Source organism: Dunckerocampus dactyliophorus, chromosome 11, assembly GCF_027744805.1.
Source record: "Dunckerocampus dactyliophorus isolate RoL2022-P2 chromosome 11, RoL_Ddac_1.1, whole genome shotgun sequence".
NCBI classification, from domain to species: domain Eukaryota; kingdom Metazoa; phylum Chordata; class Actinopteri; order Syngnathiformes; family Syngnathidae; genus Dunckerocampus; species Dunckerocampus dactyliophorus.
This window is the reverse complement of record NC_072829.1, coordinates 3,501,321-3,517,276: the sequence shown is the minus strand read 5'-3', so window position 1 is coordinate 3,517,276 and position 15,956 is coordinate 3,501,321. Positions and strand designations below refer to the sequence as shown.

Here is a 15,956-nt window from a genome sequence, read left to right as displayed (position 1 = left end):
GTAGTGTAATGTCATGTTTTGTAGTGTAGTGTAGTGTGTCATGTTCTGAGTTGTCGCTCTGCAGCCACCTGTATGCTTTGCGTTGTAGTGCATGCGGTCCTGCCGAGGCGGAGCTGCCGGCACACACCTGCAACTAATCTTCAGCGGTCCTCTTAAGCTGATCAGTGGCACCTGCTCAGTGCCAGATTGTTCTCCGTTCCTCGCCAGCCTCGTATGCATGTGGCATTGTGTATTCTCGTGTATTCTATCTAGCGTTCTGGTCTTTGTACCTCACTGCCTTGTGAGTAGAGCTTCCCTGCGCGGGTCATTCCACACTAAGGTTTGTCACCTGCTTGGTTTTTGGCAGCGTTTTTCGTTCTCTCACTAAGTGAGTTTTTCCTGCAGTGTTTTGCTAGCAGCGCTTTTTGTTCACCTTTTTCCCTGTGTTTTTTTGGTTTGGACTGTTTCATTCATTTGTACTTTGTACCACGTTTTCCTCCTCGGAGGTCACTCTTTGTATTAAACTTTTGTATTCAATTTTTGTTGTGTTCTCTGCATCTTGGGGTCCAAACACCACACACGCCAACTCGTGACAGTAGTGTAGTGTAGTGTATTGTATTGTAGTATAGTAGTGTGGTGTATTTTAATGCAGTGTAGTGTAATGTTGTGTTTTGTAATGTACTGTAGTGTATAGTGTGCATAGTGTATTGTAGTATATAGTGTATTGTAGTACTGTAGTGTAGTGTATCTTAATGCAGTGTAATGTAATGTCTTTTGTGTAGTTTATTGTCGTGTAGTGTAGTGACGTGTAGCATACAGTAGTGTAGTGTGGTGTGCTATAATGCAGTGTAGTGTAATGTTGTGTGCACTGTATTGTAGTGTAGTGTACTATAGTGTAGTGTGTGGCGTATTATAATGCAGTGTAGTGTAATGTGTAGTGTATTGTAGTGCAGTGTACCTGTACTATAGTGTAGTGTATGGTGTATTATAATGTAGTGTAGTGTGCTATAGTGTAGTGTGTAGTGTATTATAATGCAGTGTAGTGTAATGTGTAGTGTATTGTAGTGCAGTGTACTATAGTGTCGTGTGCGGTGTATTACGTATAATGCAATGTAGTGTAATGTCGTGTATTGTAGTGTATTGTCGTGTTGTGTAGGACCTCCATGGGGGGCGCTTCTCCTGTGTAAAATTCTTAAAGGTCAAAGTAGTTTTTGCTGTCTTCCCTTCCGTCTTGAAGTGGAAGAGATGATGATGACGATGATGCAGTGATGGCCCATTGACAGCATTGTTTTGTCAATGTGTGACTTCCTGTTGAGCTTCTGTGGCCATCCTTGCCAATGCAGCGAGAGGCGCGTCCCAGCGGGGCAAAACACACAAAACACTCAACTGATGCCCTCAGCGCCTCTCAATATGCACACCACAGATAACTGCATTCAGCACACAGTTGGCGCTGACTTCCTGCCTGGTCTTTGTGCTGTGTCTCGGTAAACAAGCAGGACAAGGAATCAGGACTCAGTGTGATCATTCTGCCACACAGAGCTACTCTGAGGCAACGAGCTGCTTCCACGCAGCGGGTGGAGCACATATCTTCCCGTTTTATCGCCAGCAAGGTGCTTATTGGTGATGTGTTCTCCATCGGGCTGCGTTGCCATGGGGACAAATTCCTTTTTTTTCCATCTTCTTCAGTCAAAAACAACAGCGGACAAAATATACAGAAAGAGTCAGATGCTTCTCAATCCTTAAAGCGAATTTGCTTTAAAAAGTCACATACTTTCTTTTACTCCTGCAAAACTGCAGCAAAGATATGACATTTTTCCACCTGTGCCTTTCGCACAGAACCTAACAAAGCGGGATTTTTCGCACAGGAATGTGTCACCATGTCAGTGTCATCAACAGCAACTGCTGTCAACACAACAAACAGTGCAAAATAAGTCAGTCTCGGGTGTTGAACTTCCAAACATCCTTTCACACAGGCGTGTTCTCGCCTCTGTCACTGGCAGAAAATTGCTGCTTGTTAGTTTAACCTTGTTGGTGCCTTTCATACAGAACAGCGACATGGCGGAAAAGGTGCCATTTAATACAGTGAGACCCGCAGCCGTGCATTACAACTCACATTGATGTATGCCATTTGGGAATATATTCTCCAAACAGGTATACATTAATACAAACATATTTAATAATAATGCTACATAAATATTCTAATTCCATTGTCAAATATTATTAAGACAAATGCACAGAAGCCGTAACTGAAAGATAAAGAAATGTATGCTAATGAACATGAATATACACGCCAATACGTTACACATGCTGTGCTTTCACATACAAGGTGACCTTAGCTTGCAGGTAAATCAATAAAATCACGTCTATGAGAGCATTTTACTACTTTGTTGTTGCACATTTGTCCAAATCAGTACCCTCCCCCAACTGTGTTTTTTCATTTCAATATTTATCATATGCTTATTGGAGCCTGAGGGGAGCATTTGAAATTACCACAGTCGCTAGGTTAATTGCCAAAAGTCTCACACACACACACACACACACACACACACACACACACGCACACACAAGCTTTGGGTTAGAAGATGTTGGGTTTTTATTATTAATGAGGCAGACAGACTCGTCTGACATTTTGTGTTTGGACTGCACATGCAAATGAGTGTGCACGGTCCAACAATGAACGTTCATGCAAGGCAAAGCCTGAAAAACACCAGCACGGATTTGTTTTTTTTAATGATTTTATATTTATGTTTTCATATTTACAACGTCATAATTATACTTTCATATTTATAATTTCATAATAATCATTCCATATGTATGATATGAATGATTTCATATTGTGATTCTATAGGTACAGTATATTTTTATAGTATGATTCCATATTTAGGATTTCATATTTATGATTCCGTAGTCCAATATCTACCACGCAGTATTAGGGCCACATTGAAAAAAAATCAGAGATTTCAAGAATAAAGTTGTAAATTTCAGAGAACAAAGTCGTAAATTTATAAAAATAAAGTCGGATATTTACAAGAAAAAAAACCCTTCTCACTTCCGCCTTCCTTATCCCGCCCCCTCCACACCCCCAAGACCAAAGGTCACATAAGTCCCCCCTTTTCATAGCTGTCTCAGGAAATGCCTGTTACAACAGAGTATTAAAATAATCGGAGACTTTGGGAATAAAATCGCAATATTAAAACAATAAGGTTGTACATTTATGAGAAACAAACAAATTTATGTTACAGGCATTGCCTGAGACAGCTATAAAAAGGGGGGACTTATGTGACCTTTGGCCTTGGGCGTGTGGAGGGGCGGGGTAAGGAAGGCGGAAGTGAGAAGGGCTAGACATGCTAATCTGTTGTGCTCAACTGCTCTGTTTTGCCGCCATGTTATAAATATAAGTTTGCCTGAAGCAAGAGGAAAGTTTCCTTCCTTCCTGAAGAGCTATGCTCTACTTTCCCTCTGACACGTGTGACAGGTAATATTACGACTTCACGCTCGTAAATTAACGACTTTATTCTACTAAATTAGACATCGTATCTACGATATATATACAGTGATCTCTGTATGTTAAATGTTAAGAATTCCCTCTAGCTAGCTAGCTTCGCTCCTTCCAAAAACATCTGCCGTAGGAGTTTAAAGTCTCCTGACAAGATAACCTGGCTGCATGGAGGAAGCAAGGGTTCAGAGGTGACAGATGAAAGAAAGATGTTCCTCTGTGAGATTCCCCCTGCGTGACCTCTGAACCCAGCCAAGGGAGGAAAATGATGGCTGACTTCCTGACACGGAAGGATTTGGAATACCATAAGATTGATGATGTGCTTCATATCTAGCAACCAGGACAACCTTGCATGTTAAGCACATCAAGTGAGTTGTATTTACACACCAGCGAGCAGCTCATTAGTGCAGATATCACACCTAGTATAGCCGCTAGTAGAGACCTCCGCCAAGGTTAAAATGCCAACATACTCCTATGTGAGAACCTTCGTCCTTACTACAAAAATGATAGCACAACATGCACTAGGTATGTAAACAAGCATACGGCAACTACTACTACAATGGGGATAGTAAACAACTATGCTAACTGTCATCCCCGAGTCCGGGATGAGATCCTACCCCAAGCGGAGGAGTTTAAGTACCCTGGGTTCTTGTTCATGAGTGAGGGAAGGATGGAAAGATGGAAGGATGGTGCGGCGTCTGCAGTGATGTGATGTGCATCGGTCCATTGTGGTGAAGAGGGAGCTGAGCCAAAAGGCAAAGCTCTCAATTTACCGATCGATCTACGTTCCTACCCTCATCTACGGTCATGACCTTTGGGTAGTGACCGAAAGGACAAGATAGCGGGTAAAAGCAACCAAAATGAGTTTTCTCCATAGGGTGACTGGGCTCTCCCTTAGAGATAAGGTGAGAAGCACTGTCATCCGGGAGAATCTCGGAGTAGAAGCACTGCTCTTCCGCATTGAGAGGAGCTAGATGAGGTGGCTCGGGCATCTGGTCAGGACGCCTCCCGGACACCTTCCTGGGGAGGTATTCAGGGCACATCCGACCGTAGGAGGTGTCAGGGAAGACCCGGGACACCTTGGAGAGACTAATGTCTCTCCATCTGGCGGAGCTACCACGTTAAAAAGCTTTGATTTAATACGGCATTTGAAGAACAAACACTTGACGGAGTATGGTGAGTTTTCGAGGCTCTCAGTGTGATCATGAGTCAAACGGCAGCTAACACAGCCAAAACACTGCACAGCACTCGTCTGTATGTGCCTGACAGTCAGAAGGCTACGCAAATAACCCAAACAATGATTGAATTCAGTGGATAAGATGCCAGCCTTCGTCAGTGGTGGAAGACAGCGGGTTCGCCGACTGCTCCCTTTTAGGCTGCACGGTGGCCGAGTGGTTAGCATGTTGTCCACACAGTCAGGAGAGCCTGAAGACCTGGGATTTCTCCGGGTACTCCCACATTCCAAAAACATGCATGTTAGGTTAATTGGCGACTCTAAATTGTCCATAGGTATGAATGTGAGTGTGAATGGTTGTTTGTCTATATGTGCCCTGTGTTCAGTGTGTACCCTGCCTCTCACCCGAAGTCAACTGGGATAGGCTCCAGCAGACCCGGGTGAGGATAAGCAGCATAGAAGATGAATGGATGGATACTCATTTTTATTAGTAATAACCAATATTTGGACCCCTTGGCAGTTAGGGGACCGACTTTTCCCCATTAATTCAGAAATGTAATTAATCCATGTGATCGTCATTGGCCATTGATCGTCACTCATGGATGATCGGCATGGGAATCGGCAAGCATAAAACCCTGATCGGAGCATCCCACTCTAAACACCTAGTAGCAAGGAGTAGGCAAAAAAAGCTTATGTTCTGAAGAACTGTTTATGTTCTGAGCTGTTATTAATAAAAAATTAAGATTGGATCAGTTGTACTTTTATTTTGAATACTTCATGCGGACCAGCCTCACCCAGACACTCCCTCCAGCCGCCCCCGGGTGAGTTCAGTTTGAGACCGAGATTTTAAAATAAGAATAGGTCTTGCCTCTGATCCAAACAGGCTTCATCAGTTCATGCTCAAAGACCAGCTAGGACTTTGTTCTCAGACAATCTGAACATTCCAGTTGGGATTGATGAGAGTACCAAGACCCGGATGACTGAGAATATTCACAACAACATCATCCAGACACTAGTAGTACACTAGTACAAACACTTTCCAGAGCATCTGTCACATTTGTTGAGTTGTGTCCAGTGTAAATTGGAAACGTTAGAATCATCGCTGTGCTCACCCGTAAACAAACTTGAGATTTCTGCTGCTGCTCTCTTATAGAGAGCGAGAATCTGTGCCAGTCCTGTTTTCTGCCATCTTGCCAAAGATGACTTAAAGGTAAGAAGCTCTTACTGCACTTGCATCATTGCTAGTCGTGATCCAAGAGATTCCAGAACAAGACAATGTACAACTGTCGCGTCTCACTAGGTCATCGCACCACTGGAGACACGCTAGCGCTGATAAGCCTAATTGCCACCCTCTGCTGTGCCTGCCCGGATCATCCATTTGTCTTTTGTGTAATGAAATCCCCAGAGCCCCACAAGCTGCAACCCCCCCACAGCAGCAGCTCTTGAAGACAGAGACACAGGTCAGTGTTTCTTATCACCGGCTTTGTTAATCCCGGACCTTTTCCACTCCGCCGCCTGTTGTTGTTAACCATAAATCAATGAGGTGCACAGTGGGATATCACTGCCACTTTATTTATTCAATTTAACGTTAGGTTGCTGTACCTTTAAGAGTCGTGTTTCAAAATTTTACTTGGCTAATTACGTTGTGCAATAGCAAGCCGGAACCTAATTGGATTTATATCCTCTTCCCTTGCACTTTTCAACTTTTCAAGCACTAAAAAGGCAGAATGCCCTTCACAGAGTCAGACGTGTTGCCTCAGCACAAACAAGATGATGTAATGACGAGGATTAGCATCTTAGCCGCTTAATCCTCAGCAAACGAAAGAGAAATGTACAAAAAGACAGAAGCAGGCTTGGTAGATTTTCTAGTTGAGTGAGCTGTCGCGGTTTTATAACATGGATGAGCTTCATGAACAACGTATCCTCCCGCGTGCTAAGCATGATGAATGATGCCGCGAGACGCTGATTTGTGCCATCTGCACATAAAACTTATTTTTTGGAGGACAAGGTCTGTCTTATCTTGTACTGGATGTGATGCATCCCACCTGGTTCTTACTAAACAAACATGGCTGACAACCAAGTACTGGACAGTGCAACTACAAAATACTTCAACCACAAACCTTTCACAATGACAGGATGGTAACTTCTGGCAACACACCTCTTGTGAACTGTAACTAAAGAGCAATCATGCAACACACAACAATAAAGCCAACAAATATAACCCACAATATGTCCAACTACTTACAAAAGTGAGACTGTCTTGGTTGACGCGTCTCTTCAACGCTGCGTGGAAGTTGGTGGTCCCCCTTTTCAAGATAGGTGACTGCAGGGTGTGTTCCAGCTACAGGGGGATCACACTCCTCAGCCTCCCTGAAAAGCCTATTGCAGAGCGCTGGAGAGACGGGTACGGCCCTTAGTCGGACCTCAGCTAAGGAGGTGGACAATGTGGTTTTCGTCCTGGTCGTGGAACGCTGGACCAGCTCTACACCCTTGCAAGGGTACTTACTGCATGATGCATGGGAGTTTGCTCAACCAGTCCATGTGTGCTTTGTGGACTTGGAAACGGCATCCAGCCGTGTCCCTCATGTCCTGTGGGATACGGGGTTCGTGGCATGCTGCTCGGGTGCTTGGTGGGTGTGTCCACCGGGTGGTGAGTCACCACGGGTCGATGTGGCCCGTGAACGACCCTCTTCAATAGCGATGGGTCATTCATCTGGCTGGTAGGAAAACAACTCATTAGTGGCCAATATTCATGAAGAACGCAAATGCCAAATGCCGCCACAACAACAACCCGTGGGAGACACCCACCAGGTACATATAAAGAAGGGAACTCCACACCTACAATTTAGACCTGAAGAAGTCTTTTGGATTAAAGATGAAAGGTCTTCAACCAACAAGAAGGTGCCTCGATTCAACCTTTTCCGGCTTGCCAGCAGTAAGTTGAGCCTGTTCCTGGTGGACATTGGCCTCCGCCAAGGCTGCCCTTTGTTACCAATTCTGTTTATAATCTTTACAGACAGATTTTTTTGCTCCAGTCAAGGTGTTGAGGTTGTCCAGTTTGTCCTGATCTCATTTGTGCTATTTGCAGATGATGTGGTCCTGATGGCCTCATCAGGCTGTGACCTTCAGCGTTTCCTGGGACGGTTTGGAGCTGAGTGTGAAGCTTCTGGGATGAGACTCAGCACCTCCAAATCTGAGGCCATGGTTCTTAGCTGGAAAAGGGTGGATTGCACCCTTCAGGTTGGGAGTGAGGTCTTTTGCCCAGGTGGAGGAGTTCAAGTATCTAGAGTTCCAGTATCCCTTGTTTATGAGCGAGGGAAGGCTGGAGCGTGAGATCGACAGCTGATGTTTTCAAGCCGCAATACTAGCATGTAGCCACCTAGCATGGTGGCATACATGGTTTAAGGGTGAGAACACTGTGACACAGGTAGGAAATCCCTCAGAAGTTATAAAGTCCATTTTAGCAAGGGTTGACACAGCTTTCAAAGGTTCTGCTTTTGGAAAAGGCATGTCACTCTAAGTGGGTTCTGCCCATAGTGGCCTTTTGCAATCAATGTACAGTGAAACATCGGTTTTAGTATGCCCTGGTTTTTTATCTGTATCTATTATCGTATAGCCAAATGGTGCCCAAAGACATCATCCACACGTTGATGACTCAGTCTCTGTGAAGAATGATAGTAGTCCTTTTAGAGGCGGGACGCTAAAGACAGATTCCAGCCAGGAAATCCTATAGTCAGCTTTACTATTATTTTATGCAAAGAAAGCAGTAGGGAGAAGCAGATCTTTGTTTTTTTCCGACAAATTGTCCCAGTCAATCACGACTCTCCACTTCTTCAACATTTTAGGGCGTAGTTGTACACGTTACAGCAAGGATCTTATTGATTTTGAATGATATCCAACATCATCAGACTGAGGTTGAAGCGTTTGGTAAGCCTAGGCCACAACCAGACATACAATTTTTTTGCCCGTGCGATTGTTGGCGTTCCCCAATTCTCTGCTTTTTTTTTTTTAGTGGAGGACGGAACGTACAAAGCGTAACAAAATATCTGAACGTGCATTGGCTGCACTAATTACGTATGGGGGTGCACGTGTGGCGCACGACACACATAGACGTCCCCAAGCGCGACGTACGAAAAAATTGGCTGACACAAACCGTACGAAAGACAAGTTTGTCTTGTAACCTGAAAATCACACAAGCGCCCGTAGAGTTTGTTTGACTAGACAAAGAACCCCTGCGGCCAGTCCACGGCTCAAAAATCAGCATGTCACACGCCCGCCCTCCATGCATTTCTTGCGTTTTTTTTTGCACATAGACCGGCTGTAGACCGTAGACCGGTTGTGACCTAGGCTCAGGATCTCCTGGCCATTACCAGATCCAATTTTCCCCACTTCTAATCCATGCTTGCTTTGCAGAGACAACACGCCTTTCATTTTCTGTGAGCCAGCCGTTGTGTTCATGTCAGTCTTTTCATACATTTGACATGATATACTGTATATATAAATCTACTGCAATATCTATAATCTACTGCATGATATGATGAGAGCTGGAGGACACTGAGCTCCTGAGAGGCAAACTTGTCTCTCCCTTTTGAAATCCGGTAAAGCGTCACCAACTCCTCTGTCTTGTGTTTCAGAAAGGCAAATGAAAAGATGAAAAATGTGTCACGGGCACAAAGGAGCGGTGCGGTATACGTAACATGATTGGTCAGGCTGGCGTGACACAAGCGGGAATGTAAGGAATCCATAGCTCATCCTCAGCCTCCCTCTACGTGATTTATTTGCCAGTACAAAAGCGCCAAGCAAAGAATAAGAAGAAGACAAGCTTTGTGGTGGTGACCATTCTATGCCCTTTCGGTACCCTACCACTGCAGTTGGTACCCCAACAAAAGGGGGCCGAAAAGTTGGAAAAATGTTCCCTGTCCGATGAAAACCTCACAAGTCCACGTTATTTTTGAACGGAATGCGATCATGTACTCATAAAGCTGTGGAGCTAAACCACCAATAAAAATAGGTTTTGTTATGACGTTATTAAACAAGTATCTCCATTAGGATGAACTGAGTGTCCCCCTGCATGTACTTGATTTATTTATACTGTAATAGCGATGAGTCTACAAGCTGTTGACTGCAAGACAATGGGCCCTCCTGCATGTACTGTTAAAAGTGCTATATGACAAACATAAACACCATGTTTAACAAGTATCTGGTAAATGAGCCATTGTACCAGGGGTGTCCAAACTTTTTCCAGCGAGGGCCACATAGTGAAAAATGAAAGGATGCAACTTTGCCACTTCTATATTTTGTACAGCAACATGTTAAGAATTTATAGAAAATACTGAATCTCAGCTTTGTAGGTTAAAAAGACTATTATTAGTATCATCTTCACTATTTGCTCTTTTTTAAATTTTTTCTGCTTTTTTCCCCAAATATTTCAACTTTCTTCTTAAACAAGCTTCACAAAATTTCTTTTCGGAATATTAAGACTTTATTCGCATAATATTGTGCCTTTGTTCCCATAATATACTGCTCAAAAAAGTAAAGGGAACACGAAAATAACACATTGTAGATCTGAATGAATGAAATATTCTTATTAAGTACTTATTGTTGTTATTTACATATTTGAATGTGCTGACAACAAAATCACACAAAATGTATTTTTTATTTATTATTGTTCTTGATTTATTTTAGTCTTGTAAAATTATGACTTTTTTTCTCTTCATTTGTTGACTTTATTCTTAGAAAATTAGAGCTATTTTTTCCAATTTCTGTTTGCTGTTTCTTTAAATTTTCCAACTATTTCAACGTTCTTCTTGTAAATTTTCTTGTCGTAATATTATAACTTTATTCCCATCGCACAATAACTTTTCCCCCAACCTAATTTTCCTAAAATGACATTATTTCTCCTCATAATATTATGAGTTTATTCCTGTAAAATTGTGACTTTTTTCTTGTTAGAATAGAACTTTTTTCTCTTCATATTTTCACTTTATTCTTCTAAATTGACCTATTCTTTCTGTTTTTGCTGTTTTGCTTTAATTTTCCTACTTTCTTCTTTTAAATTTTCTTCTTGTAATGTTATGACTTTATTCCCATAATATTATAAGGCTTTCCCCAACCAACTTTGTTTTTTTTCTTTGTTTGTTTCTCATATTACGGCTTAAAAAACAACTTCTTCTTTCCTTAATAGTTCAACTTTATGCCACTAAAAAAATATTATTTTTCCTCATAATATTAAGACATTATTTTTGTAAAATGATGACTTTTTTTCATTAGATTACAATTTTTGTCTCTAAATATTTTGACCTTATTCTTGGGAAATGACTGCAGATTTCCTTGTAAAAAAATTTGTATTTTATTATATTTTTAGAATGTGCCGGGAGCTGAGAGGCCGCAAATGGGCCCTGCACTTTGGGCACCACTGCATTAAACTAAAAGATCAAAGCATGGTGCGCTTTGTGAAAATGTGTGGTTTTACTTTGCTGCACGTCGTTACAAACTGAGAGGAACATGAACTTGCAGATATCATCATCATATTTGATGCATGTGCATACAAGCCTGCTTTGGTACAAGTCTGCTTTGTTTTTATAAAATAGTTGATTACCTACTCGAATATGCAAAACAGCTTCCTGGAGATCACTTTTATCCTGCTTGGATGTATGCTCCTGCAGGTTATTCTGCTAAAAAACAACAACATAGAAGCATGAAACCATTGAATGTTAAACAACACTAAACCTGACTGGAAGAAAAGGAGACAAAGAATAAATGCTGTTTGGCTGAAATCGAAAAAAAAATGATCCCTTGACATGAAAAGAAGCAGCTTTGGCCCTTGGTGCACTGTAGCAATGATTGAACAGTAGACAATAATGCTGCATGCCTGCACTCAAGAAAATACCAAATTATGAAAATGTTGGCTTTTTTTTCCCTAGCTCGACATTCTTCTAATCTAATATCCATCCCTGCATGGAAATGAGCAATAATCAGATTAGGAAACAATTTATTCTTTATTCCCTCCCCTCCTGTTTACACTTTCTCACCAGGGACAGGAGGAAGAGGTGGTCTCCATGGAAACAGCGGGCAGCCAATGACGGCCATCTCCCGCCTCACCGTATGACGAGTACTCAAATTGGCAGCCGCCTACATCGATGGTACACATTGGACTCTACGGACACAAGTACTCAAACGTCTCATCCATGGTAATGGCTTTCCTTTTCTTTGGCGCACTGCTAAAGATATAATGAAGTACAAAAAGAGAACTAATGCGCAAAACTCTCTCATGCTTATAAATAAAAATATAGAAAATATACATACAGTAATTGCTCACCATCTTCGGATTTCACGACTTGGCTCTATCGCGTTTTTTCAAAAATATATGTTTCATAAATCATGACTGTTTCTGGTTGAATACAGCCAAAAAATATGTATATTTAAGCAATTTCTACCTATTTTCTTGCCTAAATTAAGCATTTTCAAGCATAAAAATGAACTAGAATAGAAATATAAAACATTCAGACGACGCATCCAAAGACATTATGATATGTAACGTTATACACTGGTCACTAGGTGTTAGTAATGTTAACATTGATGAGACAACAGCCACCGTAGGAAGTACTGTACAGAACAGGAAGTACAAAAACAACAAGGAACTGTCATGATGCTAACGTGTGTGATATTATGTCTTATTTTCTCTTATTATGTCTACTATATTGGGTAATAGGAGTGTAAAGGTGACTATAGGGATGTTGTTTCCTGTCTATAGGTCTGTAATGATGTTAAAAACATATTTAGAAGGTTGTAAACAGGTCTTCTATGCTCTACTATGATAATATTTGATTTATAAATACAGTAAGAAACCCTACTTATTGGAAATTCATCTTAATGAACCGCTATAAACAAGGGGTTACTCTATTAAAATCTTTTAATAACATACAAAATATTACCATATAACAATATTATACCATAATAATATATATACATACATATTGTACACAATATACTGTAAATATAATAATAATATAATACAAATATGTATTTAAAAAACAATAAAATGGCCTGTGTTGTTTTCTAGGAACTTGCTTAGGTAGTTTTGGAGTAAAAGTAACAAATACAGCAACTTAACAAAAGCTCTGTCGTGATAATGAGATGCGTCAAAACAGCGCTGTCAATCATCGTCAATGGTGGACCACTGGCAGGGGCCCCCATCACAGGGAGGGGGCCACTAAAGGGGCTCGCTGAGGAGGCGCCAGCTGGTCGTGACTACACTGTAATCTCTTACCGCTCAGCCACAGGAGGGGGGTGGGCAGATCTGCCAGGTTGTGATGTCAGAGGAGGGAGACGACTTGCTGGGACACTTCTATAGGACTGGGGAGGGGTCGTATGAAAAGTGGCACGGCGGAATAACAATACGCATGATGGAATTATTCTATTCCAAACTGTGAAAGCTTTCCTTAAAGGAACAATGACGGCTGGTAGAGAGGTGACTTAGAATATTGTTTGAAAGCAACAGGCTTCTCGCTTTGACATCCCTGACGCTAATCCCAGAAGCTTTGAAGAAGCTTATTTAGCAACGACAGCAACAACAGCTCTCAGGATGCAGCGTATAAGACCACAATTAGAAACATAAATTCTTACAAATAATACATACAGTATCATAAGCCGTGGTACCTCAGAACAGGAACGTAGGACAACCAAAGCAATTCTTCCCGTAGGACATCGTGGAAATCCAATCATCCGTTCCACACAGTTTTTTCATTGGCCTGCGGCACATTCTAAAAATATAATTTAAGAAAAAAATTTTTTAAAAATTGAAAAATCAGCAGTACTTTTACAAGAATGAAGTCTAAATATTAAGAGAAAAAAGTTGGAATCTAACAAATAAAAGTCGGAATTTTGCCTTTTAATATTAAGAGGAAAAATACCATCATTTAGTAACATAATATTACATAATGTAACAGTTTTGGAACATTATGTTGGGGAAAAAGTTACAAAAATATCGTGAAAATATTATGGGAATAAAGACATACTGATGAGAGAAAATTTACTAGAAGTAAGTTGAAATAGTTGGAAAATGATTATGTTGTTGGTTTTATTACAGAGACGGTGATGTTGGCAATATGATGATAGTTTTTACAATGGTGTGCATTACAGTTACTGTCATTGTGATCACTATCATAGTTCATCATTTCATTACTCCTATTATGTGTGCCTGTTTCAGTGCAGTATTGTCATTGTGGTTGTTGATACCATTTTGCCCCTTCTGTCAGGGTCTTTATAGCCGTCACAGACATTTGCTGATGTAGTCCTGTTTGTTGCTGTTCTTCTGTTATTGTTGTCACAATTGTTGTTGCTGCTGTTATCCTTGTCTCTGTCTTTCTTGTCCCCATCTTATTCCCCCCCCCTGTTTTCTTTTCTGTTCTTCTCTGTCCCCTCCTGCTTCAGTCCGGCCGCTGGAGCAAATTTGCATAATAACAAAGCATCCAAGTCCCAAAAAAAAAAATAGTTGGAAAATAAAAAAAAAAATAGAAAAAACGAAAAAGCAGCTGTAATTTTACAAGAATAAAGTAAAAATATTAAGACAAAAATAGTTGCGTTTTAACAAGAAAAAGGGTGGTAATTTTACAAGAACAAACTTGTAATATTATGAGAAAAAATAATGTCATTTTAGTAGCAGAGAGTTGAAATATTAAAGAAAAAAATACATTATTATTTGTAAAAGTTGTAATATTATGAGAAACAAACAAATAAAATGTTGTTACAATGTTGAATTTTTGTGTTAAACGATGCCAACGCGTTAGATAATGAGGTTTGCGCATTTGGAAATGAGACCTGAAAGCTGTTTTGGACGGCTCTGCACGATGTGTTTTTTTTTAACATCGAGTTCCATTGACGTCAATGCAACCCAGACTTCCTTATATGGGCATACCCAGGCAAACGCTGTAGGTCGCCCTCCACCACTCTGCTTCGCTCTGCTCTGTTCACCGTGCTCCCAGGAAATGTTTGTTGGGGTGTTCCTAAAGAGGCAAGCATCAGACAGAAGTGGTTGGAGTTGCTGATTCCCGGCCAGCAAGAGAAAAATACGCTCATCTGTCAACGGCACTTCACACGGGACTGTTTTTGTGAAAATGGGCCAACACGAAGCCGGGCTATCCGCCAAACTGTTGCTGAAGTCCGACGTCTTTCCAACATTACTTGGTCGTGTTGAAGAGTCAGAAGAGCAAGCTGTAACAATTAATCAGTGTCCTAAATGTGTTTATTTTGTGTACAGTCAATAATCGGACAAAAGGGGTTCGGCAGCTGTCTGGAAGTCTTCTGGAGCGCTTGGGAGTGTGACCAATCACAGCGGAGTGGGCTCGGCGGGAGGCGTACCTGGAGGAGGGCCGAGGGTGTAGTAAATTACACAGACCGATTGGGCGGGGGGCAGGAAACACTGCGGGAAGAGGTGCAGAGTCTGAAGATCTAGAAAGCTTTCTGTGCGGGTTATCGTGTGAAGCTGCTCTATAGGAGTCCACAACTCAATGCCAAGGCCTGAAAATTTGTATAATAGGTCCCCTTTAAAAAGAACATTGAAATATTTGGGATATATCTACATGTGTTGCTTTACAAAATATCAAAGTTGCAGATTTGCATCCTTTCATTTTTCACTATGTGGCCCTCGCTGGAAAAAGTTCGGACATGAGACAGTCTATGAAATTTTCATGGAAAACCGAATCATATGAAAACTGGGGCGTTTGACTGTGTTGTTTTTAAAAAGTCAGCATTAGAATCTTTGTCGGATTTTTCGTATCGGATTGAATTAGCTTGCATGCAAATGTACCTCATGTGCTTCATCAGAAGCGCACATGAAGTTGAACATGCAAGTTGAACACATGACAATTACAAACCATTTGCTTTGTCAGCAATAACACAATAGCATGTTTCCACCTACATTGCGTTGCTTTTACAATGTAATTAAGTGACATAAGGGAGAGGATTACATAAAACGCGGCCCTCGCATCCTTCAATTTTGTTGCTATCAAGCTGGAAAAAGCCCAAATACTAAACAAGGACGGCGTGTTTTGTCATTTAGTGGTGGTGCTGCACTGTGCAGAAACTATCCATCACATCTTGAAATTGGAGCGATGGCAAAGGCTGATGAGGATGAGAGAGGCGGGTGGGGTGTCGGGGGTTGGGGTTGGCGAACCTGAGCTGTCGGCGGCAGGGGACAGGCTTCTCCATCAAACAGCCTTTTGCTCTTATAACTGGGAGAAAGTCCACGCCGTGACTGATGGATGTGGACAGGTAGTTTGGAGGCCAGCGCAGCTGTCAATGGAGCAC

The 15,956-nt window shown here is 41.5% G+C and overlaps 1 long non-coding RNA gene across 1 annotated transcript; it reads left to right on the top strand.

The window, feature by feature from the left end:
• Nucleotides 1–3,369: 3,369 nt before the first annotated feature.
• LOC129190290 (uncharacterized) lies at nt 3,370–7,845 on the top strand. The gene is made up of 4 exons (XR_008572975.1): nt 3,370–3,454; nt 5,803–5,859; nt 5,950–6,109; nt 7,738–7,845. It is a non-coding gene; the product is annotated as an uncharacterized LOC129190290 (long non-coding RNA).
• The last annotated feature ends 8,111 nt before the right edge of the window (nt 7,846–15,956 follow it).